Source organism: Hakea prostrata, chromosome 1, assembly GCF_041222555.1.
Source record: "Hakea prostrata isolate BN-2017 chromosome 1, UWA_Hpros_2, whole genome shotgun sequence".
Lineage (NCBI taxonomy): Eukaryota > Viridiplantae > Streptophyta > Magnoliopsida > Proteales > Proteaceae > Hakea > Hakea prostrata.
In genome coordinates, this window is record NC_142600.1 from 21,309,452 (window position 1) to 21,332,474 (window position 23,023).

The window sequence follows — 23,023 nt, forward strand, 5'->3', positions numbered from 1 at the left end:
GAATGATATAGAAAATCATGCACAATCGTTGAATTCATATACAAGTGGTTTACCTAGATTTTTTTTTATATATGTCAACTATAGACATGATATGCCAACCCTCGTCTTAATTCCTAAGTTTGAGACCCATAACAAATACTCACAAAGTTAATATAGTGAATTCTATATGGTTTTAAACACGTATATGATTAAATAAATAAACTATTCTTTAAATGAGTAAGCATTCGTTGAGTATGAGCATAAATGAAAACGGTGGCTTCCATAAATATGAGGAGCCAAACATGAATATAGAAAGGCATGGGGATGACCAGGAGCATGCATGAGTTTCTATTATTAAATTCATCGAGGACAGATGGTGTTGCCCTGATTAGCTAGCTAAGGTAACCTATCTATGACTTTTCTTCATCTCTCTTGTTTTTTGGGGTAGAAGACTTTTCTTCATCTCATGCACGTCAGAGTGGAATTCAATTCAAACCAGTTGAAGCGTCAAAACCTGTGGATAGAGAAGAAGCGGAGGCAATGAGGTTAGCTGCAAATCATGCAGGAGTTCTATAAATATGCTCGAGAAGTGCAATTCCATGCACAACCAATCTGAAGGAAAGCTTAATTTACTGCAGTAGTTTCTTACATCTTTGCCTTATGTTGTTTTCTTAAGTTTAAACTGAATTCTACGTACTCTTGTCAACACAAGTTCCAAGTTCCATTTTCCTAGTTCTTCGATCTGTTGAGTCCAATATGGAGTTATCATGGTTTATGATGATCCTTCTCTCTTTGTGCATTTGTACCTTAGCCACCAAATTGTTCTTGTCTCGAAACAAATTGGCCAAAGCCAAGAAGAACCAACCCCCTTCATTGCCACCAGGCCCTCTAGCAGTTCCCATGCTGGGCAACATCTTCATATTCATTAAGCTAATGAAATGTGATTTTGAGACACTTCTCCGTGACCTTGTGAACAAATATGGCCCCATCATCACCTTCCGTGTTGGCTCCAGCGTCAACATATTCATTAGAAGCCCTTCATTAGCCCATAAAGCTCTCATCCAAAATGGTGCAGCTTTTAGCTTCCGCCCAGGAGCTGTCACCCCAAGCTCCATCCTCGACGACACCCATACCGATGTCGGTTCCTCCTCCGGCAACCGCTGGCGCTACCTCCGCCGCAACCTCGCCTCCGAGGTTCTTGCCCCTTCTCGATACAAGTCTTTCGGTCATACTCGCAAGTGGGTGTTTCAGACACTAGACACGCTGCTCCAATCCCATGTTGAATCCGGCGAGCCAGTCCCTGTTGTTGATCACTTTCGATATGCCATGTTTTGCTTGTTGCTCTTCATTTGTTTTGGTGAGAAACTTGACGACAAGGTGATCAAAGACATTGAAAACATGGAGAGGGAAAAGTTGGCAAATTTCAGAAGATTTGTTGTGTTTGGTCTGTTCCCTAGATTGGGGAAGTTCATCTTTAGAAAACGTTTTCGTCAAATGCATGACATGCGTCGTCAACAAAAATCTGCTCTACTTCCTCTCATCAAAGATCGTAGACGACGACAAGAGATGATTAAGAAGCAAAACCGTGATGACAATTTCGTCTGCTACATGGATGCACTGTTGGACTTTGAAATCAAAGAAGAGGGAGGAAGGAAGGTGACGGATGAAGAAATGGTGACTCTCATCTCTGAGATTCTTGATGCAGGCAGTGACACAACGGCAACAGTGTTACAATGGACCATGGCGTACCTCGTGAAGGACCAAAGAATCCAAGAAAAGCTCTACTCTGAGATCAAAGAGGTTGTGATGAGTTCAACAGGAGAGGTTAGAGAAGAAGATCTACCCAAGATGAGATATCTAAAGGCTGTGATAATGGAAGGCCTGAGGCTACACCCACCAAGCCCCTACGTGCTGCCACATAGCGTCACGGAAGACATTGTTTTGGATGGCTATCTCATACCCAAGAATGCAGTCGTGAATTTTATGGTGGCAGCCATGGGACGAGACCCAGAAGCTTGGAAAGATTCCATGGAGTTTATTCCAGAGAGGCACTTGGGCGATGGAGCAGAAGCAATTGATATCACAGGGAGCAGGGGAATTAAGATGATGCCCTTCAGTGCAGGGAGAAGGATTTGTCCTGGGCTAGGGTTAGGGACCCTCCATTTGGAGTACTTTGTGGCAAACATGATCTGGAATTACAAATGGGAACCTGTGGAGGGAGAGGAGCTTGACATGGAAGAGAAGCAGGAGTTCACAGCTGTGATGAGAACCCCATTGCGAGCTCGTCTGTCTCGCAGGACTACGTAATCCATCCAAATAATCATCAAAACCCTAAAATAAATGTTTTTATTAGTCACAACATGCAAATTTAATTTGTATGACTACTACTAGTGTTAGTCATAAGGATAAGTGTCATTATTTTCTTTCTCGAAGTCTGTACTTGAGCTGTATCATGTTTTTCAAACTCAATAAATAAATTGAACAATTTTATTTTTATAAATCTGTCTAAGGACAAGGGCCCTACCTCACAAGAGAGACCAAAACTAGATAGCAAATGAACTTATGAACACAACTGTGTTAAAGGATTTAGATTTTCTTTAATGACATATATGTATCAAAATCAATGTCACAAGACTCACAACGTCACCTATAGTACCCATTAGATGGTGGGGAATTGACTCTTACTAATATGCCTTGAATGTCATAAATTCTTTAGAGGGATTAGAGAGAAATTCAATGTGTTACTTTCATTAGAAATTCAATGTGTATGATGTGTTATTTTCATTAATTTCAAGTGATATTGAAATCAGATTTTATGTTTAATTGAAACAAATTTTATTAATTTTGACAATTCTAAAGAAAAATGATTCCAGCTTAGAATAGTCGCTCTTTATTGATTGAGTCTATCTTTGCTGATAATTACAAATTTACTCTCTCCCTAATTCAATTATCGATCTGAAGTAGTTTGATTTAAAGATTAGGATAAATTTAGTGAGTACTCTTAAAGTAAAATATATCACGTAATTGAATCCTATAACTCATTAACCACTCACTGGAAGAGCCTCTCAAAAGAAAGAACTCAAACTTAGTGAGTCTTTAGTTGATCAAACAAATTCGTACTAGAGGTTAAATTTTGTAGGAAGAAAGACAAAATCTAAATGGCATGATTATTTTGGTAAAAACTTAAGTGACATGTTAATCTTATATAGGTCTCAATACATAAGGTGGTCAAATTTCAACCCCATATGATTAATCAAGGTTCTAAATAGATGGTAACCTACATGAAGTTTCTATGATTATTATTATTAAACCCTTTTTCTTGGGATCGTAGAGTCACCTGCTAGGAGATTTCTAATACTGTTTTGTCATTGGCTCTTCAAGGAAAGATATCCTTTTCAAATCATTGACCATGCATATTCAAAAGCAAATTGGATAAGGCACCATGGAAAACTAATTCAGGGTAGAAAAGATATTAAATCTCCTTCATCATAATTCCGAAGAGGTGAGTCTACAATCATTGAAGCTATTATGAAAAAAATTCTTGCTGACATAATATACTCTTATGCCCATTTCATAATATTCTTTGACTGATTATGTATGTGAAATATGTGAGACGTAATAAACTTAATAAATTCAAATCAACCACAAATAAAAATAATTAATTTAATAATAAAAAAAGGGTAATTTTCATCTGGACCCTGAGGTTTGGTCTATGTCACTTTTAGTCCACATAAATAGACACTTTGCATCTGCCCTCCCCGAGGTATCTAATAAGATCAATTAAGGATAAATTGTAATTTTTATGACCAAAATACCCTCTTATTTATTCTACCGTAAGATTTGCATCTTGTCTTCATAATTATATCTAACGGTGAAAATCAAAAGAGTGGATTATTTGCATAAATTTATGAATTATTAAACCTTTGAATATAAAATCAAATAAGTGTGGATTCACTCTCTGTTAGGTGATCAAACTCTTCTTCTCCCTAAAACGTTTCTTACTCATTTGCCGGAATATCTGGCGGAACAACCAGTGGTGGCGCACCCCGATCTCAGCTCTATTTTTGCCACCAGAACATACCGTGTCGATAAACCCTTCTGCCACCACTGAACTTGCCTGTCCAGACTGCAATGGCGGTTTTCTTGAAGAATATGAAAACCCGGCTAATCCCTTTTTCACCTACTCCAACAGTTTTTCTGATAGTGGGGTGATCCTTTTCCTTCCCTTGCCGGTCTTCCCTTCCTCTTTTCATCCTCCACCAGCATGGAAGTACCGGCTGATTTCTCCGCCATCTTCTGCCCTGGAATCCGCCAGCGATCGACGACAACGATGACGACAGTGCAGGATCCTGGGTCTTCAATCCCTTTGTTGAGCCAATATTCAATTTGTCGTTGAAAACAACCCTTTGGATTATGATCCTTCCGGCTTCTAAGGTTTGTATAAGAATCTTTTTATTCCTGAACAGAGGAGCTGAACAGCCCTGTTTCATCTAAGAGGGCTAAAAGACTGAAGTTTCCTGAGGAGGTTCTCAAGGATTTCATCTTTCTCATCCAGATAATGCTTTCTCCATGTCCTTCAACAGTGATGCGGTTGTAGCTTACGTTCTTCCTGATCGAATATACTCTCTCACTAACCAAAGGTGTTGAATTCATTCATTCATTCTGTTTGATTTCTTTCTTCGAGTTTAGATCGATTTGAAAACGAACAGCTTATTAAATCGAAATTGCAGGTTGTTCTATGGATATGATGAGATATATTGTGTGTTTCTTGGGAGCTTGAACAATCTCTGAGGTTTGATCAAGCAGTATGGATTGTCTAAGAATGCTAATGAGGTGCATACTGGTGATTGAGGCTTACCGCACTCTTCGAGACAATGGACCTTCATTAAGGAACTCGATGGAAACCTTGGTTTTGTTGTCTTTGATCGCAAGAAGGCACCGTCTTTGCTGCTCTCGTATTTTCAATCTTCTTCCACTCTCTCTATATCTGAATCTTATTAATTGATTAAATAACATGACAGAGTTTGTGTTTCTTGGGCAAAGTTCGAATGGAAGAGTAAAGTTGCATCCAAGCATATAAGTTTGTAAATTTGAAATCTTAAGACACTTAATATAAAATAAAAAAAATTAAGGGTATTTTGGTCATCAAATTTATGATTTGTCCTTAATTAGTCCTTTTTAGAAATCTCAGGGGATGAAGTGGAGAGGTGCATCCGGGGTCTTATGTGATCGGCGTATTCCATTAAAGCTTAAAGGAAAATTTTATAGGACCGTTGTCCGACCAGCTATGATGTACGGTGCAGAGTGTTGGGCTGTTAAAAAGAATCATATAGATAAACTCAGTGTAGCAGAAATGAGGATGCTAAGATGGATGAGTGGCAAAACTAGGATGGATAAGATAAGAAACGATCATATTAGAGTTGGTCTGGGAGTTGCTCCCATAAGTGATAAGCTTAGAGAAAGTCGTTTGAGGTGGCACGGCCACGTTCAACGGAGACCTATAAATGCTCCTGTTCGGAGAAGTGATATAATCCATATTGAAGGAACTAGAAGAGCTAGGGGTAGACCTAAGATAACCTTAGGAGAAGTGGTGAGAAATGATATGTATAGCTTAGGCCTTGTATCTAGCATGGCCTTGAACAGAACCGATTAGAGAGCAAGAATCCATGTAGCCGACCCCATTTAGTTGGGAAAAGGCTTATTGTTGTTGTTGTTGTTATTAGAAATCTCAGGGGAGCCACATGCAAATGGAAACTTTTTTCGGACTAAAAGTGACATGGACCAAACCTTAGGGGGTCCAGATGAAAATTACCCAAACAAATAATAAATTTTCATGCAATACGAATTCAACATTAAAAAATAAAAATAAAAATTAGAAAGCATTAAGCATGCATTCAAGCATTTTAATACGTAATAAACTTAATAAATTCAAATCAACCACAAATAAAAATAATTAATTTAATAAGAAAACAACAATAAACTTTCATGCAATACATATTCAACATTAAAAAAAAAAAAGATAACGAAATAGAAAGCATTAAGCGTGTATTTAAGTATTAAGCGTGAAACTCAAGCTACCTTCAAGATTCTGCTCTTTTTTCTGGTTAGCAATTTTTGTTCTTTTTGGGTCTTGTTTTGACTCCGTATTTTCTCTAAAATTCAAATCAACCACAAATAAAAATAATTAATTTAATAAAAAAACAGCAATAAACTTTCATGCAATACATCTTCAACATTAATAATATATATATATATATATATATATATATATATATATATATATATATATATATATATATATATATATATATATATATATATATATATATATATATATATATATATATATATATATATATATATATATATATATATATATATATATATTATATATATATATATATATATATATATATATATATATATATATATATATATATAGAAATTAGAAAGCATTAAGCATGTATTCAAGTATTAAGCGTGAAACTCAAACTACCTTCAAGATTCTGCTCTTTTTTCTGGTTAGCATTTTTTGTTCTTTTTGGGTCTTGTTTTGATCCCGTATTCTCTCTAAAATTCAAATCAACCACAAATAAAAATAATTAATTTAATAAAAAACAGTAATAAACTTTCATGCAATACATCTTCAACATTAAAAAAAAAAGAAAAAAAGAACGCATTAAGCGTGTATTCAGGGGCGGACCTGTAGAGGGGCCGAGGAAGCCATGGTCCCGCCGGATTTTAGAAAATAGTACTAATTCCTTTATTTTTTTTATAGTTTTTATATAAATTTCCTTAATTTTTCTCATTTTTTCTCTTCCCACATGTGAAATGTCACTATTTGGCCCCCCTTATAAAAAATAATTAATTTAAGAAAAAAACAACAATAAACTGTCATGCAATACATATTCAACATTAAAAAAGAAAAAGAACGCATTAAGGGTGTATTCAGGGGCGGACCTGTAGAGGGGCCGAGGGGGGCCATGGTCCCCTCCGGATTTTTAGAAAACAGTACTAATTCCTTTATTTTTTTCTAGTTTTTATATAAATTTTCTTTATTTTTTTCTTGTTTTTTCTCTTCCCACATGTGAAATGTCACTATTTGCCCTCCCCCACAATGTTGAGAACAATTTTCAATGGTAAAATAATGGGTGTAGACGTCATTCCTAATTAAAAACTAGTTCCTCAATCCCTATTTATTCTCTCCTCTCTTCTCTCATATTTTCTTCTTATTTATTCTCTTCTCTTTCTATAAACGTGGTTAAAAAAATTTTTAAAAAAAAATCTGTATTCAAAATTTCATTCCTAATTAAAAACTAACTCCTCAATCCTTTATTCTCACTCTCTTCTCTCTTATTGTCTTCCTATTTATTCTCTTCTCTTTCTATAAACGGGGTTAAGGAAATTTTTGAAAAAAAAATCTTATTAGCTATTCAAAATTTCATTCCTAATTAAAAAGCCCACATATATTTTGTGGGGCCCACACATATTTGACAAAAAAGGCAAATTATTGATAATGATATTTTTTCCACAAAATATAGGTAAATTAAAACAACAATACAAATATATATATATATATATATATATATACAAAAAAAAAATAGAATAATATTAACGAAAGCGTTAATTTTAATACGTAATAAACTTAATAAATTCAAATCAACCACAAATAAATAATTAATTTAATAAAAAAAGCAATAAACTTTCATGCAATACATATTCAACATTAAAAAGAATAGAAAAGATAATTGCTTTTTTATTTTTTTTGTTTTGGGGTAGAAGACTTTTCTTCATCTCACGTGAGAGTGGATCAATTCAAACAAGTTGAAGCGTCAAACCTGTGAATAGAGAAGAAGTGCATGCACTTGTTAGGGATAATGGATGCACAACCACAAACGGAGAAGAACACAAGCAAAGCACACAAGGGAAATTTAACGTGGTTCGGCAAAACCATGCTTACGTCCACTAGAGAGAAAAAGAGTTTCACTGTTCCAGGAAACCTCACACCACTCTCACACCCACAAAGTGCTACCATTTGCTGCCCTCTATCCTTATCAGGATGGGTATCCCAATTCGCTACAGGGATTGATTCTCCAATTTCCTACAAAGATTGATGCCTATAGGTTATCCCACAGAGACTATTTATAGGGAAACCTAGAACCCTAATCCCAATGTAATTACAAGTTTAACTCATTACTAGTAATTAACTCAAACCCTGTTTCAATTATAAATACAACAAAAATCATAATTATATGAGCCCACAGAATACAAGACTCCCAAACCCAACAATCTTCACTTTGGCTTGAATTCTGCAAACCACCTTGAAGAAAACCGTTGATGATGTCTCTCTGCAATCACCAGTCTTTGTGTGTCCACCACACCTTATAGCATGGCCCACATCCCCTCCAAGGATGCTTTTGTTACCGCCATCACTAAACCAGAATGGCGCACACCCTCCACCTGGGGTGTCCGTACAGCTCATTGCTGCTATACACGCATGACCCACATCCCCTCTAGGAATGCTTTGTTACTGCCATCACTAAACCAGCATGGCACACACCCCACCTGAGGTGTTCCGTACAGCTCATCACTGCTATACGACGTGACGTGGCTCTATCTCTCCTGTCACAGCAGGCTTTGAGAGATCACTGCCACTCACCAAATCCAAAGCGAAAGTCACTCGTTTCTTTCCAAATTTGCCCTTGTTTTGTGCCTGAACAACCTGCAGATTTTGTCTACTATACCCCTTGCCAAAGTGTCAATTGGAGCTTCACCTGTTTCAATACTCCTTGCAAGCCTGTACAGTTTACCTAATCTGTAACTTTCGTACCCATCAATCAACTGAAAGAACCTCACCATTGATCTCCATACGAACTCACAAAATCAATACCAACAGAGCGAAATCTCCTCGATCCGTCACTTCCACTGAGTCCAGAACGCCCAAAAACTTTAGGAACACTAAACTCCGTACAAAAAACCTTCACACAAAATCCTGTGGAAACAATATGTTGTACGATACGATCTGATAATAAAAAAACAAAAAAAATATCCCCTTTTTTTTTCGTCTTTTTCTCCAATCAACCGAACCCTTTTCCACTTAGCTTTTTTTTTTTCTTTCTCTCTCTCTACGTTCCACTTCTCAGTTTTCAATGTTTTTTTTTTATTTAAACCAATGTAATGAATGAATATTACATTAAAACCAAGGAAAAATAAAAAAAAACTTCAAAAAAAAACCTTTTCTTCCTCACGGTCGACACCTTTCCACCGCTCAAACTTTTTTTCTTTTTTTTTTTCTTTTTCATCTTTGATCCAATACCCTCAAAGCATAAGAAAAATAAAAAAGATAAAAAAAATTTAACCTTCGATCAATCCGTCGAAACCTTCTCCGTTCTCCTGTCACCTATTATCTTCTTTCTGGATCTTCACACACCTCCGACGACGATCCACTGAACATCACTCTGATACCACTTGTTAGGGATAATGGATGCACAACCACGAACAGAGAAGAACACAAGCAAAGCACACAAGGGGAAATTAACGTGGTTCGGCAAAACCATGCCTACGTCCACTAGAGAGAAACGAGTGTCAACTGTTTCCAGGAAACCTCACACCACTCTCAGACCCACAAAGTGCTACCCTTTGCTTGCCGGCCCTCCATCCTTATCAGGATGGGTACCTCAATCCCCTACTATTCCACAATCTCCTACAGAGATTGATGCCTATAGATTATCCCACAAAGACTATTTATAGGGAAACCTAGAACCCTAATCCCAATGTAATTACAAGTTTAACCAGCACTAGTAATTGACTCAAACCCTGTTTCAATTATAAATACAACAAAAACCATAATTATATGAGCCCACAGAATACAAGACACCCAAACCCAACAATGAGGTTAGTTGAAATTGGATCCACGATTACATCCTCAGGGTAGGTGCGAACCCACGATTTCCCGTGGGAGGGGGTTTTTTTTTTGATTGCCAACCCTGGTTCCAAAATGGTGCAGCTTTTAGCTTCCGCCCAGGAGCTGTCACCCCAAGCTCCATCCTCGACGACACCCACACCGATGTCGGTTCCTCCTCCGGCACCGGCTGGCGCTACCTCCGCCGCAACCTCGCCTCCGAGGTTCTTGCCCCTTCTCGATACAAGTCTTTCGGTCATACTCGCAAGTGGGTGTTTCAGACACTAGACACGCTGCTCCAATCCCATGTTGAATCTGGCGAGCCAGTCCCTGTTGTTGATCACTTCCGATATGCCATGTTTTGCTTGTTGCTCTTCATTTGTTTTGGTGAGAAACTTGATGACAAGGTGATCAAAAACATTGAAAACATGGAGAGGGAAAAGTTGGCAAATTTCAGAAGATTTGTTGCGTTTGGTCTGTTCCCTAGATTGGGGAAGTTCATCTTTAGAAAACGTTTTCGTCAAATTCATGACATGCGTCGTCAACAGAAATCTGCTCTACTACCTCTCATCAAAGATCGTAGACGATGACAAGAGACGATTAAGAAGTAAAACTGTGATGAAAATTTCGTTTGCTACATGGATGCACTGTTCGACTTTGAAATCAAAGAAGAGGGAGGAAGGAAGGTGAAGGATGAAGAAATGGTGACACTCATCGCTGAGATTCTTGATGCAGGCAGTGACACAACGGCAACAGTGTTACAATGGACCATGGCGTACCTCGTGAAGGACCAAAGAATCCAAGAAAAGCTCTACTCTGAGATCAAAGAGGTTGTGATGAGTTCAACAGGAGAGGTTAGAGAAGAAGATCTACCCAACATGAAATATCTAAGGGCTGTGATAATGGAAGGCCTGAGGCTACACCCATCAAGTCCCTACGTGCTGCCACATAGCGTCACGGAAGACATTGTTTTGGATGGCTATCTCATACCCAAGAATGCAGTCGTGAATTTTATGGTGGCAGCCATGGGACGTGACCCAGAAGCTTGGAAAGATTCCATGGAGTTTATTCCAGAGAGGCACTTGGGTGATGGAGCAGAAGCAATTGATATCACAGGGAGCAGGGGAATTAAGATGATGCCCTTTAGTGCAGGGAGAAGGATTTGTCCTGGGCTAGGGTTAGGGACCCTACATCTTGAGTACTTTGTGGCAAACATGATCTGGAATTACAAATGGGCACCTGTGGAGGGAGAGGAGCTTGACATGGCAGAGAAGCAGGAGTTCACAGCTGTGATGAGAACCCCATTGCGAGCTCGTGTGTCTCGCAGGACTACGTAACATGTATGAAAGATTCATAAAATAAATGTTTTTATTAGTCACAACGTGCAAATTTAATTTGTATGTGTTGATACGGAATCTCGCTCGTCCTTCCCTGTCACGAACCTGCAAGATACGAGCTCGACCTTGGGGGGTTGATGTACGTCTCCGACAAACAAGTCAATACCAATAATATGATCTCAACTACTCAATGGAGAACTCAAGTAATTGATCACACAAAATATGAATACCTACCTCATAGTATTTACCTGAGGTTTTTATATTCGGTATGTGACTCTACCTTGAGTTGTTTCTAGGAAAGTAACTCCATAAAGAGTTCGTTTACCTATCGGACTCTCTTCTCCTGTCATTAGATAATAAGGGTTTACCTTTATAAGATTTCCTCCTCATGCTAGGCGGATATACTTTTTATCATGGTCGGTCCTACCATGGACCTCCTGGTCGAACCTTCTTAGGTAACGAACCTGGTCGGACCGTACATCCATTGAATCAAACCGGAAGGCGTAGAACGACCATTTTAGTCATTAACAGTATGAGTAGTACCAAAGTAAGATACTACTAGTCTTACAACCACTTTTCAAAGGGATTGGGCTCAACCCATTCCTTAGTCTGAATGACCTTGTCTATTGCATGTATGATATTTTGTCACTTTCCATTTCCTGGTTCGGACAGAACCTCATGTTTTCATGCATTTATCTTTTGTATTTCTTTCTTTTATTTTTGTGTCTGTATTTTATTTTTAGTTCATGAATGAAGCTTTTCAATTTTATAAAAAAAATAAAATAAATAATAATAATAATAATAATAATAATAATAATAATAATGTTAGTCATAAGGATAATTGTCATCATTTTCTTTCTCGAAGTCTGTACTTTGGTTATATTTTTTTTTCTCTTCAAACTCAATAAATAAATTGAACAATTTTATTCTGATAAATCTTTCTAAAGACAGGGCCCTATGATGATCACATTTATGTGTGAAATCTTAGGGCATAAAGCATGCATTTTATACACTTAGAGTAGAGTTACCTTGGGTTTTATGTTGTTTTTGCAGATTTTAGGACTTTTCAAGATTTAAGCAAATATTTGGACTTTTGGGCTTGAATCATGCTATTTTACACGTCAAGAAGTTCATTCAAATTCTCAAATGCAAAAATGGGTCTGATCTGGAGCATGATGGGCTAGAGATGTGTGATTATAGGCCAACTCCGAAATATTGAAGAGATAAAGAAGGCAAATCTGATCTACGGCTGAGATTTTAAATCAAATCTACAGAGATATTATTGAGAGAGTCCAAATGGAAAAGAGTCCTTGCATACCTCAATATCTTATTTCCTATCTTGGATTTAATTAAAGAAAGAAAAAGAGGAAAAAGAATTATATTCAGAAAGAAAAAGAGGGAGAATCCCGTTTTTGAATACCTCTGTCCAGTTTCGATCAAACCCTTCATCGAACGGTCATCCGATGTCCGATCGTGCTGATTTTTCGAGGAGAGCTTCACGACTACTTAAACCTCAAATCCAACGGTTGAATTATGCATCTTATCTCTCTAAGTCGGCGCGATTACAACATCAAAACCCTAGTTGGCTGAGTCAGATAGAAACCTTGAATTTTATTCAAATTCAGCCGTGCTTCATATCTCATGTAAACTCTATAAAAGGAGATCATATTCCATCAAAAAAGAACATGTTCTAGAGCTTAGTAGCAGCATTCTTTCTTCTCTCTTCAGTTTATTTAAGTTTTCTTTAGTTTTCTTTGCTTGCATTAGTGAGATTTAAATTTCTAGATTAAATGTTTAGGTTTAATTTTTTTATGTAATGCAATTCAAGTTCAAGCTTCAAGTTCAAGTTCAAGTTTCAATTTTTTTTAGATTCGTTTTTCTCTGGGTCTAGCAATTGCAGATTTAGATCATTCTAGATCTAGATCTGGTTGTTAGGGTTGGTTGAGATTCGAATCGTTTGTTCAATTCGCAAGTAAGTAACCTTCTTTATTAATCTTCTCTCCTCCCTCCATTCCCGCTTCTATCTACCCCTCCATATTCTTAATTTAGGATTTACTTTCAGCATTATTTATTGTTCTGCCTATTCATTCATAATCTCGGACCACATAACCGGAGCAAGCCTACGATCGTGCCTCTCTCCGCTTGCGGTGACGGGTGGTGTTGCATCGCATTTTAGTTATTTCCTTTTCCTTTTATTGCTTTGTTTATTGCTTTGTTATTTACTTTCTGCCTATTCATTCATAATCTCGAACCACATAACCGGAGCAAGCCTACAGTCGTGCCTCTGCTTCTGGTGACGGGTGGTGTTGCATCTGCATTTTCCTGTCTTTTATTTATGCATTGATTGTGTTTAATTTATTGTTCGTTTCAATTCGATTGCATTAGACGTATAGATTAGGATCGTTTAGTTTAGTTAATTAGTTAACAAAAATTGAATCATTCAACATCGCATTACTATTAAGAAATTGAATTATAAGTGGCATATCTCCTTGAGATCGACCCGTTAGCTACACGATACCGTGCGCTTGCGGTTATTTTTAAAATTCACAGACAAGTTTTTGGCGCCGTTGCCGGGGAGGTATTAGTCCACTTTGGTTTTCTCATTCTTAGGTAAATCGAAGTGATTTAAAAAAAAAAAATTCAAAGATATTACTCTTAACTTGAGTAGAAACAAAAACGTATAGTAGTCCCCACTCTACTGCAGAATCCCCAGGATTCGATTGTAGGTGGCTCCGAAAACTATACGGATTCCCTTGCTGTCAAACCTATACAGCGCTCAGCTATACGGCAACCTTACAGCTTTGGAATCATTGTTTCAATCTTTGTGGTGGAAATTCACTACTTCTCCTTTTGTTTTTTTTATTAATTTTTTCTTCTCTAGTTACTTTATTTATTTATTTATTTTTTTAAATCACTCTTTTGTTCAATATGTTTAGTCTTGTTTAATAGGGAAACAACCACAAATAGAAAAAAAAAATCAATATGCTTGAGGAATCTTTGGATTTTCCTAATGATGTGATTACCAACTTTGAGATTGATTTTAATTCTGAATTTCAAGAATGTATGGATATGTTGGATGATGATAGTGAAACTTTCTTTTCTGAAGTCTTAAATTTTCACACACCTTTGGAGCCTATTGAACCTCTATCCATCTCCATCTCTATTCCCAAGCCCATCAATAATTGAACTTCCTCAGCTAGAATTGAAAGAGTTGCCTTCTAATTTTAACAGATACATACTATGTAGAATCATTCTCCTCATGGTTCATGTATCAAGGGACTGATATGCTGAGTTTTGACTCTTCTTTTGTTGTGAAAAGGTTTAAGAGTATCATGGACCTTGAGGTCTAAAGATTCATATATATGGATAGTATGGCCAAAGATGGGGCTGGCGGAGGTTCCTGAGACATTTCAAGAATCCATCACTAAAGATTTCATGAATGATATAGAAAATCATGCACAATTGTTGAATTCATATACAAGTGGTTTACCTAGCTTTTTTTTTTATATATGTCAACTGTAGACATGATATGCCAACCCTCGTCTAAATTCCTAAGTTTGAGACCCATAACAAATACTCACAAAGTTAATATAGTGAATTCTATATGGTTTTAAACACGTATATGATTAAATAAATAAACTACTCTTTAAATGAGTAAGCATTCGTTGAGTATGAGCATAAATGAAAACGGTGGCTTCCATAAATATGAGGAGCCAAACATGAATGTAGAAAGGCATAGGGATGACCAGGAGCATGCATGAGTTTCTATTAATAAATTCTATATGATTTTATAAACTTATATGAATAAGCAAGCATTCGTTGGTTATGAGCATAAATGAAAATAGCGAGTTGGATAAACATGAGGAGCCAAACATAAATGTAGAGCGTTAGCGATAGTTGGGACCATGCATGCATGAGTTTCTCTTCGTCAATAGTTGGTTTCAAAAGACTGCAAACTTGGACTTCAACACAAAAAAATCAAACATTTTGAATCGATGTTGCATGATTGCATCACCCATATCCTCTTTGTCTGCCATTAGAGTATTTTATTAAATTCATCGAGGACAGATGGTGTTGCCCTGATTAGCTAGCTAAGGTAACCTATCTATGACTTTTCTTCATCTCTCTTGTTTTTCTGGGGTAGAAGACTTTTCTTCATCTCATGCACGTCAGAGTGGAATTCAATTCAAACCAGTTGAAGCGTCAAAACCTGTGAACAGAGAAGAAGCGGAGGCAATGAGGTTAGCTGCAAATCATGCAGGAGTTCTATAAATATGCTCGAGAAATGCACTTCCATGCACAACCAATCTAAAGGAAAGCTTAATTTACTGCAGTAGCTTCTTCCATCTTTGCCTTGTGTTGTTTTCTTAAGTTTAAACTTAATTCTACGTACTCTTGTCAACACAAGTTCCATTTCCTAGTTCTTCGGCGATCTGTTGAGTCCAATATGGAGTTATCATGGTTTATGATGATCCTTCTCTCTTTGTGCATTTGTACCTTAGCCACCAAATTGTTCTTGTCTCGAAACAAATTGGCCAAAGCCAAGAAGAACCAACCCCTTCATTGCCACCAGGCCCTCTTGCAGTTCCCATGCTGGGCAACATCTTCATATTCATTAAGCTAATGAAATGTGATTTTGAGACACTTCTCCGTGACCTTGTGAACAAATATGGCCCCATCATCACCTTCCGTGTTGGCTCCAGCGTCAACATATTCATTAGAAGCCCTTCATTAGCCCATAAAGCTCTCATCCAAAATGGTGCAGCTTTTAGCTTCCGCCCAGGAGCTGTCACCCCAAGCTCCATCCTCGACGACACCCATACCGATGTCGGTTCCTCCTCCGGCACCCGCTGGCGCTACCTCCGCCGCAACCTCGCCTCCGAGGTTCTTGCCCCTTCTCGATACAAGTCTTTCGGTCATACTCGCAAGTGGGTGTTTCAGACACTAGACACGCTGCTCCAATCCCATGTTGAATCCGGCGAGCCTGTCCCTGTTGTTGATCACTTCCGATATGCCATGTTTTGCTTGCTGCTCTTCATTTGTTTTGGTGAGAAACTTGATGACAAGGTGATCAAAGACATTGAAAACATGGAGAGGGAAAAGTTGGCAAATTTCAGAAGATTTGTTGTGTTTGGTCTGTTCCCTAGATTGGGGAAGTTCATCTTTAGAAAACGTTTTCGTCAAATGCATGACATGCGTCGTCAACAAAAATCTGCTCTACTTCCTCTCATCAAAGATCGTTTAGACGACGACAAGAGATGATTAAGAAGCAAAACCGTGATGACAATTTCGTCTGCTACATGGATGCACTGTTGGACTTTGAAATCAAAGAAGAGGGAGGAAGGAAGGTGACGGATGAAGAAATGGTGACTCTCATCTCTGAGATTCTTGATGCGGCCAGTGACACAACGGCAACAGTGTTACAATGGACCATGGCGTACCTCGTGAAGGACCAAAGAATCCAAGAAAAGCTCTACTCTGAGATCAAAGAGGTTGTGATGAGTTCAACAGGAGAGGTTAGAGAAGAAGATCTACCCAAGATGAGATATCTAAAGGCTGTGATAATGGAAGGCCTGAGGCTACACCCACCAAGCCCCTACGTGCTGCCACATAGCGTCACGGAAGACATTGTTTTGGATGGCTATCTCATACCCAAGAATGCAGTCGTGAATTTTATGGTGGCAGCCATGGGACGTGACCCAGAAGCTTGGAAAGATTCCATGGAGTTTATTCCAGAGAGGCACTTGGGTGATGAAGCAGAAGCAATTGATATCACAGGGAGCAGGGGAATTAAGATGATGCCGTTCAGTGCAGGGAGAAGGATTTGTCCTGGGCTAGGGTTAGGGACCCTCCATCTGGAGTACTTTGTGGCAAACATGATCTGGAATTACAAATGGGAACCTGTGGAGGGAGAGGAGCTTGACATGGAAGAGAAGCAGGAGTTCACAGCTGTGATGAGAACCCCATTGCGAGCTCGTCTGTCTCGCAGGACTACGTAACATGTACGAAAGATCCATCCAAATAACCATCAAAACCCTAAAATAAGTGTTTTTATTAGTCGCAAGACTCACAACATGCAAATTTAATTTGTATGAGTAGTACTAGTGTTAGTCACAAGGATAAGTGTCATCATTTTCTTTCTCCAAGTCTGTACTTTAGCTGTTTCATGTTTTTCAAACTCAATAAATAAATTGAACAATTTTATTTTTATAAATCTTTCTAAAGACAGGGCCCTATCTTACAAGAGAGACAAAAACTCGATAGCAAGTGAACTTATGAACACAACTGTGTTAAAGGATTTAGATTTTCTTTAATGACATATATGTATCAAAATCAATGTCACAACGTCACCTATAGTACCCAATAGATGGTGGAGAATTGACTCTTACTAATATGCCTTGAATGTCATAAATTCTTTATAGGAATTAGAGAGAAATTCAATGTGTTACTTCCATTAGAAATTCATGTGTTACTTTCATTAATTTCAAGTGATATTGAAATCAGATTTTATGTTTAATTGAAACAAATTTTATTAATTTTGACAATTCTAAAGAAAAATGATTCCAGCTTAGAATAGTCGCTCTTTATTGATTGAGTCTATCTTTGCTGATAATTACAAATTGACTCTCTCCCTAATTCAATTATCGATCTGAAGTAGTTTGATTTAAAGATTAGGATAAATTTAGTGAGTACTCTTAGAGTAAAATATATCACGTAATTGAATCCTATAACTCATTAACCACTCATTGGAAGAGCCTCTCAAAAGAAAGGATTCAAACTTAGTGAGTTTTTAGTTGATCAAACAAATTCGTACTAGAGGTTAAATTTTGTAGAAAGAAAGACAAAATCTAAATGGCATGATTATTTTGGTAAAAACTTAAGTGACATGTTAATCTTATATAGGTCTCGATACATAAGGTGGTCAAATTTCAACCCCATATGATTAATCAAGGTTCTAAATAGATGGTAACCTACATGAAGTTTCTATGATTATTATTATTAAACCCTTTTTCTTGTGATCGTAGAGTCACCGGGTAGGAGATTACTAATGCTGTTTTGTCATTGGCTCTTCAAGGAAAGATATCCTTTTCAAATAGGATAAGGCACCATGAAGAACTAATTCAGAGTAGAAAAGATATTAAATCTCCTTCATCATAATTCCCAAGAGGTGAGTCTACAATCATTGAAGCTATTATGAAAAAATTTCTTGCTGACATAATACTCTTATGCCCATTTCATAATATTCTTTGACTGATTTTGTATGTGAAATATGTGAGACGTAATAAACTTAATAAATTCAAATCAACCACAAATAGAAATAATTAATTTAATAAAAAAACAATAATAAACTTTCATTCAATACATATTCAACATTAAAAAAATAAAAATAAAAATTAGAAAGCATTAAGCGTGCATTCAAGTATTTTAATAGGTAAAAAACTTAATAAATTCAAATCAACCACAAATAAAAATAATTAATTTAATAAGAAAACAACAATAAACTTCCATGCAATACATATTCAACATAAAAAAAAAAAAAGATAAAGAAATAAAAATCATTAAGCGTATATTTAAGTATTTTAATATGTACTAAACTTAATAAATTCAAATCAACCACAATAAAAATAATTAATTTAATAAAAAAAAAAACAGCAAGAAACTTTCATGCAATACATATTACATATTCAACTAAAAAAAAAAGCATTAAGCGTGTATTCAAGTATTAAGCGTGAAACTCAAGCTGCCTTCAAGATTTTGCTCTTTTTTCTGGTTAGCATTTTTTGTTCTTTTTGGGTCTTGTTTTGACCCCGTATTCTCTCTAAAAATTCAAATCAACCACAAATAAAAATAATTAATTTAATAAAAAAATATAACTTTCATGCAATACATCTTCAACATTAAAAAAGAAAGAAAAAAAGAACGCATTAAGCGTGTATTCAAGGGTGGACCTGTAGAGGGGCTGAGGGGGCCATGGTCTCGCCGGACTTTTAGAAAATAGTATTAATTCCTTTATTTTTTATAATTTTTATATAAATTTCCTTAATTTTTCCCTTTTTTTTTCTTCCCACATGTGAAATGTCACTATTTGGCCCCCAAATAAAAAATAATTAATTTAATAAAAAAACAGCAATAAACTTTCATGTAATACATATTCAACGTTAAAAAAGAAAAAGAACGCATTAAGGGTGTATTTAGGGGCGGCCCTATAGAGGGGCCGAGGGGGCCATGGCCCCTCCGGATTTTTAGAAAATAGTACTAATTCCTTTATTTTTTCTAGTTTTTATATAAATTTCCTTATTTTTTTTTTCTGTTTTTTCTCTTCCCACATGTGAAATGTCACTATTTGGGCCCCCCAATATTGAGAACAATTTTCAAAAGTAAAATAATGGGTATAGACGTTATTCCTAATTAAAAACTAGTTCCTCAATCCCTATTTATTCTCTCCTCTCTTCTCTTCCTATTTATTCTCTCCTCTCTTCTCTTCCTATTTATTCTCTTCTCTTTTTATAAACATGGTTAAAAAAAAAATTTGAAAATAAATATGTATTCAAAATTTCATTCCTAATTAAAAACTAACTCCTCAATCCTATTTATTCTCACTCTCTTCTCTCTCATATTTTCTTCCTATTTATTCTCTTCTCTTTCTATAAACGGGGTTAAGGAAATTTTTGAAAAAATAAATCTTATTAGCTATTCAAAATTTCATTCCTAATTAAAAACTAACTCCTCAATCCCTATTTATTATATCATGGAATAGCCCATATATATATATATCATACTACTATAATAAAAGCATGTACTCTACCTTTTTCGCAAATCTTTTTCTGTCCTTTTCTGTCCTTATAATTTTGCTAAATACCAATAATGTTGTACTATTTGTTATTTATTTAGTTATTTTTGCAAGGATAAATTGGACATTTTAATCATGAATTATTATTAATTTATCATTAATTTTAACCCCTCACATAATTTATCTCTCGATTTCTCTCTCGACCTCTTTCAATCTCTCTCAAAGTCTGTCGCTCTCTTTATCCCTCTCCCTCTCAAACTCTCTCTGAATCTCTCTCTAAATCACCACTCTCTTTGACTATCTCTCTCAATCTCTTTCAAAGTTTGTCGCTCTCTGTATCCCTCTCCATCTCGAACTCTCTTTGAATCCCTCTCGAAGTCTCTGAATCTCTCTTTGAATCTATGTATTTGTTCTCTCATTAATTTGATTCATCTTTAGGATCTCTTTGTTGTTCTGTTTTACACGTTTTGTTGATTGTGTTTGTTATGGTTGGTTGTGGTGGTTCCAGGTGTTGAAGATGTGAAAATCGACTTTAGCAGTAAAAAGCTAACATTGATAGGGAAAATAGATCCAATGAAGGTCAGAGAGGATAGAGCAGAAGACGAAGAAGAAGGTTGAACTAATCCCCTTTGCCCAAAGAAGGAGACAAGAAGCCAGAAGAAAAACTAGAGAAGAAGCCAGATGAACAGAAACTCAAACAGGTACTAGAATCAGTAATCAATCAACTAATAATATGAATTAATTTTAAAATTAAACGTCAAGAACCGTATGAAACTAATTATTTTTTCGCTTAATTAATGTAAATAGGCTCCGTGACGATCGGTAGTTCAAGATCGATTACATCAACTGTGACGGTTGTATCCAGAACATCCGTCCGGATAATTTTGAAAATTAAAGGTGAGCATGTGTTTATCCAATAAAGGTGTTTAATGTTAGATAATTTTGTTGAATTTCCCTAAATTTCCGGTTCAATTGTCTCTGTGTGCGTATGATTGAATTGCTGTTGCGGAAAGTTATGGAGAGACCTTTTAAATTCTTTCTTCCGCGTCGAAATATTCTCTTTCGCTAATAATAATTAGTGTTGTGGATCGTGATTGGGTGGGCGAGTAAAAGCGAAGCATTGAGTGCACGTAGGTCAAATGATTGTGGCAGAGAAAGGATACCCGCGGGGGGCGGCTGAAGGTTGAAACTAAAACCCAAACCCTTATGGTTGCCAGCTCAGAGGAAGGCCCTTTCCATAGCTTGTAAGCAATTGCAGGTAACTTATAAGTTATAATTGTTATTGGGCTTGTGGATTGTTTGTTCGTGGAGTTTCAAAACACTCTTTACATGATTATTGCAAATTTGAGATTTGTTATATATAGTTGCCGAGTATTGTCATTATTTACTAGAGAATTGAACGCACTTATTGGGCATGCAACGCAGCAAGGGGAAAAGATGGCTTGTCGTAGGGTAATTCACAATGTTCCTTTGATTATCAGGATTAGTTTTTCCTCTGAGGTAGTTTAAGTGGAATGGAGGCCATGTGGCTAATATAGTATAACAAAGGAATTGTCTCACGAATAGCGGTCATAACTGAATATGGCTTGTAATACAAACTAGAAAGCTTGAAAGAGAAAAAAGGAAATCAGATATTCACAGTATTGCCTGAGTCATTAGGCATCAAAACAAATGAAAATCCTACTGAACTATTGGGTTTCAGCAACTTTTATTATACTAATATAAGAATTTTAGACTTGATATAAATCTTAGCATTAGAAAGAAAATTGTGTTTATTTTAAGACTTTCTTATTGCAGAATTTACCTCTGCAGAGGTTCAAAACAAAGTAATAACTGAAGAAATATTCTGCACCTTCCACTCAATCGAAGGTAAGAGCTTCTTGAAGTAAACCCTTGCACAATTCAAGTTCTTCTTTTGGTATATTATTGTTAACGCATGTTCACTGGCAGTTCATAACAAAGTAATAACTGAAGAGATATTCTGCACCTTCCGCTGAATCAAAGGTAAGAGCTTCTTGAGTAAACCCTAATTCTTCGAAAAGCTTCAGCTTGTTCCTTTTTTTTTTCTTTTGTTACCCGTAGTCAATTCTAGACTTAATTTTAATTTCATATTGATTGAACGTAGGGTTCCAGGCTTTTTGTTGAAATTCTGCCCCTCAGAATAGAGATTTGATTTTCCTAGAAATTTTGTTTCTAAACGAAATCTTTCTCGCCTTTTAACAATTCAAGTTCTTCTTTTGGTATATTATTGTTAACATGTTCACTGGATTTTACAATTTCACTCCAAAAACTTGATTTTTGAGCTATTGAAGGTGGATATGTTAGTTCTGAATAGATCACTTCACTTTCTCTTACATTTTTCCCTAACTCCCTCCCTTAAGGCCTAACCCAAAGAGCTACTGATCGGGTATGTTTTTTACTTGGCTACTTGTTTATGTTAATCATTTATTTTGTATGAATAATGCCACTTGAAGATATTTATTGGTTTCACTATAGAACTTGTGTTCATAATTGGCATTCATTGCATAACATAGTTTAGGGGAAAGAAAAAACATAAAACTAATAAAAACAATAACTGGATTCCTATTTATGTGCAAAATTCAAATATATTTACTTTAATAATAATCATCGTTATCTCTTTTTGTTTTTGAAGTTTTTGAATACTCTTGCTTGTACTTATTTTCCATGTACTTACTCTTCCTCTCAAAAGTTTTACTGATTATTCTCTCACCCCAAAACTTGATTGTTTATTTTAATTGTCTTCTTTCTTAATATAATTTTCTCTCTGTGTTTTTGACTCGATATCTTTTCTCTCATATGGCCACGTGCATTTGCACGTGTCTTACTTTGCTAGTATATATATATATATATATATATATATAATAAATATATATATATAATATAAATATATATATATATATATATATATACATAATATATATATATATATATATATATATATATATATATATATATATATATATATATATATATATATATATATATTTGCCAATA

At 36.0% G+C, this 23,023-nt stretch overlaps 3 pseudogenes; all 3 read left to right on the forward strand.

Moving 5' to 3' along the window:
- Positions 1-735: 735 nt before the first annotated feature.
- On the forward strand, positions 736-2,286 carry LOC149028229 (cytochrome P450 89A2 pseudogene; annotated as a pseudogene).
- Positions 2,287-4,243: 1,957 nt separating this feature from the next.
- LOC149028230 (cytochrome P450 89A2 pseudogene) lies at positions 4,244-11,217 on the forward strand (annotated as a pseudogene).
- A 4,259-nt stretch (positions 11,218-15,476) lies between these two features.
- Positions 15,477-17,254, forward strand: LOC149028231 (cytochrome P450 89A2 pseudogene; annotated as a pseudogene).
- Positions 17,255-23,023: the final 5,769 nt, after the last annotated feature.